This window comes from Diadema antillarum, unplaced genomic scaffold, assembly GCF_040938485.1.
Source record: "Diadema antillarum isolate AM-2024a unplaced genomic scaffold, OU_Dant_1.0 seq00001031_RagTag, whole genome shotgun sequence".
NCBI classification, from domain to species: Eukaryota; Metazoa; Echinodermata; class Echinoidea; order Diadematoida; family Diadematidae; genus Diadema; species Diadema antillarum.
This window is the reverse complement of record NW_027271864.1, coordinates 105,802-110,202: the sequence shown is the minus strand read 5'-3', so window position 1 is coordinate 110,202 and position 4,401 is coordinate 105,802.

The window sequence follows — 4,401 nt, the reverse complement described above, 5'->3', positions numbered from 1 at the left end:
TGCTGCGAGAATATGAATGGGAGTTGCTGTTCTCCCTCTTCCTTTTCTGCTGTTGTTGTAGTTGTTGCTTTTTGGCCTCTTTTTGCAACTGGTTAATCGCACGCGAAATTGGAAACATCGCATCACGCATCTTTTCCCACTGCTCCACAGTAAGGTTTATACCCCTCAAAGCCGCGCACATCTTGCCAAGATGATTTTGATAATAATCGCGAATGTTCACGTAGACAGTGCCTTGATAAATTTTCACTACAACAAAGCGTTTTGAACCCAAGTGAAAGGGAATGGCTCCTTCCTCGAAAGTAAATGGTGACGTCACTGACTTTCCAGCATATCCACTCGTGGAGGAATTCTACAAAAAACTAAACCATAATGAAAAAATAACAATGAAACGAATAGAAATAACTAAAAGGTAGGATCATTTGAAACGTAGACTCATAATAATGCAGTATGTCCCTACGGCACTGTAATTAAGTGATAGACGTGATAAACTATACTTAATTTGTATTTTAATTTTGTGACAATCAACTTTTCTAAAATCATCTGTGTTAAACATATCCATCGAAAAAACGATAATGTACTCACCATTGATGCCGAACTGTCACCGTCCTCATTTCGTCCCTTGGAAACACCAACAACATCCCCCTCATCATTCACATAGGCACTGGCATCAGAATAACTGTAAGAGGCCATTTTCTCAGTTAACTCAAACTGCTACACGTTCAAGACAAAGATCGCAATACTGATTTTACCTGTAGAAAGATCGATGTTGTTCATGTTCACTCTTTATAAATGTATCAGAGCTCATCACAATCGGCTTATTTTGCATTGTTTTCCTCTATTTTTAACAGCTTCGAGGTTATATTTTTACCATAAGTTTTCTGACCTCAGCAGTGCACTTTTCGCTCACTCTTGCATATTAGCCCTCTTCTATCAGACAACTCCTTCCTCTTCGAGGACATATTTTTACTATCGGTTTTCTGACCTCATCAGAGTATTTTTCGCTCACTCTTGCATATTAGCCCTCTTCTATCAAACATCTCCTTCCTCTCCTATTGTACAACTACGTCCTCCTCAATGTCATATTTTTACTCTAAGTTTTCTGACCTTATCAGAGTACACTTCGTACCCTCACATGTCTTAATTACCCTAGTACCTCTCACAGTTATGGCTTTGTCCCGTCAAAACAAATGTTCATCGACACAGCCTCCATACTACATGTCATATTCTGTTTCACTCGCTGTCTGATATGCCCATCGATCATCAGAGTACACTTCGTACCCTCGCATTTCACAGTAGACTTCGTCCATTCATGATATACTGTTTCACTCGCTGTCTGCTCTGACCGTCGGTCATCAGAGTACACTTCGTACCCTCGCATTTCACAGTAGACTTCGTCCATTCATGATATACTGTTTCACTCGCTGTCTGCTCTGACCGTCGGTCACTGTCTGATATGTCCGGCGCTCATCAGTGTACACTTCGTACCCGCACATTTCTTCATCACATTGCTCTCGTTCCTCCAGCAGCTCTACGGGCTTTATCCCGTCAAAACAAATTTTTATCAACTCAGCATCAATACTATAGATTTATCGATACATTCATAATTTTCTTTTTCTCACTTTCTGATTTGCCCGCTCCTCCCTATTTTCAAGGCTACATTATTACTATAAGCTCTCTGACCTCTCCAAAGTACGTGACCTGATTTTCAACAAAATACATAGCGATACTATTTTTATATTTATTACTCTCATTTTTTTCCCATTTTCTCGGAAAAACCAAGGTCGAATTATTACTATCTAGACGGGCTACACTACTAGGGCTCCTGTCTGGGGCCCCGTACAGGATAAAATAGCTGGCATTGGTGTTTTGGATATCTCTGATGGGTACTACTTCCATTGCAAAAGAAATTAGCCTTGACTCTTTTCAGCTGAATAAAATCAATGTATGTGTATGTTTGTACGTAGGGCCTATAGGGGGTGGGGCACTTTGGGGCTACTGTCTGGGGCCCCGTACAGGATAAAATAGCTGGCATTGGTGTTTTGGATATCTCTGATGGGTACTTCTTCCTTTGCAAAAGAAATTAGCCGTGACCCTTTTCAGCTGAATAACACCATATGGGTGGGGCCCTTTGGGGCTACTGTCTGGCGCCCCGTACAGGATAAAATAGCTGGCATTGCTGTTTTCATGATAAGTACACCCAAAGGAACAATATCCACCAACTTTTGTCCGTGACCCCCTTCGGCTGAATAAATCCATTTTTCGGGGCTCCTTTTTGTGGCCCCTAGGCTTACGGTACAGGATGTGACTTGCCAGCAATTCATTTTATTGACCCTTGGCCACATCCTTATATGATGAGGCCATCAAAAAGTGTGACCCTTTTCAGCTAAATAAATCCTCTGGGCCACCGGTCTATTTATAATTGGTGTGCTGGCTACATAGAAATATATACTAAGAACACTATGAGAGGGCGGACTCCGTAAAATCCCTGTGACCGATAGAAGGAGGCGTTCGCCATTTTGGTCCGGGCAAATTTCGACTAGCCACCGTACCGATAAATGATAGCGCTAGCGGAGCATGCAGGGAGATCGACGACGGGATGAAACGGCAGTAGGCTAGCATCTATGCCAAGGTCTCCATCGGAGTTTGGAAATTGAAAATGTTCTTAAATTCGTAAATTCTACTTAAAGTAGCATAGATCTATGTTGCAAAATGCCGGAATCATGTGCTGCTTTTGGATAGGTAGAAACAGGAGAAAAAAAGGGGAGCGGAGTTTCCTTACACAAGTAACTTAAATGACATTTATGGTGTGTGTTAAACAGATTGATTCAAGACAACAAAAAGAAAAGAAAAGAAAAGGTCTTGCAAAATTCGTCAGGGGGCACTCCGCCCTCCCTCAGCCATTCTCGATCTAGTGCTACTAGATAGCTAATACATAACTATGATTATGCAAGGTCGGCGGAACGGGGGGGGGGGACATTTGCCCCCCCCCCCCCCCCCCAAAAAAAAAAAAAAAAAAAAAACACCCTCCCCTTTTTAAGTTTGAAAAGTGCTCTTTTCTAAGTGCCCTATTTGGCCCTTGAGCCCCCCCCTCCCCCCCCCCCCCCCCCCCCCCCCCAGAAAAAAAAAATAATAAGATAAAAAAAAAAAAAATCGTTCCTCCACCATTTGCTTTAGGCCCACCAGCAGTTAATTTTACTATGGTGATAGTGTGAGAAAAGCTAGAATACGTAATATATGCCTGGTGACAGGACATATTATGCTCTGGCATTGATATCTTTCTGAAAATAGAGTTAGCATCATGGGTCTGATTGGGCTTTTGGTTCTTAAGGCAGGGTGAGGATTAGGATTAGGGTTAGGTGTTATGATTTGGGTTAGCGTTTATGTAAGCTTCAACATTAGCATTTTGAGCTTCAACATAATCAAGTCATGGAACCAATATGCCTACACGTACTTATAGATATGATTTATTTCATTTCCACAAAAAAAAATATAATGACACAGTCGTATACACAGATGTCAGGACTATAGAATGCAGTCCCCTCATACGGAAAAAATATAATTGAAAAAAAAAGAATGACGCAGCTTAGGAAAGTTTATGTAATTACGGTCATTATTATATCACATTGACACAATGGGCATTCGGCTGTCTGGAGACCAAAACCTGCAAGAGAACCCTTTGTATTGCATGGACCATGGTCGTGTTGGTCGGCTTGAAAGTATCACCTCGTGGAGAATAAGGTAAAATGTTGTTTAATTTTCATTTTCTTTACCACTCATAATACGAGATTGCTAGCAACTTAAATTTTTGAGTTGTTTCCTTCTCTCACCTCCGACCCCCTCATCTTCTTGCTGAAAGACAAGTAGGGCCTATATGCATATACTAATATACTAATACGTGTTTGAGCGCTTGTGTATACGTGTTTAAGTGTCCACCACTACTGCGCTGCCCGGACACGATATTTGTTTTTGCTCGGACAAAGATGGCGCGCGGCATCTTCAACTCGGCACACGAACACTGCGTACGCGCCACACGCAGTCCGCGCTCTAGTATATTATTAGTATACATATCTATAGCCACCTATCCAAAAACTTGTAGTTATACTAACTACGAGCGCAAAAATTCCTTCCCCTAACCACGACAAAACTTCGATGCCGTTCACACCTACATGCAGTTAGCAAAACCTCGAGGTAAAGCTAACTACGATAGAAAATAAAGGGCGCCTAGTTTGCACATAGGGTTGCGCACTATTGTGGAAAAAACTGAGCGTCGTGGTTAACAAAACTCCGTTCACATCTGTCATAGTTTAAGCGCGCTGCCACAACGCGCTTAAACTACGCGCTTAAACCACGACAACACCCTAAGAAATCTTGTGGTGTTGTCGTGGTGTCTTCGCCTTAAGG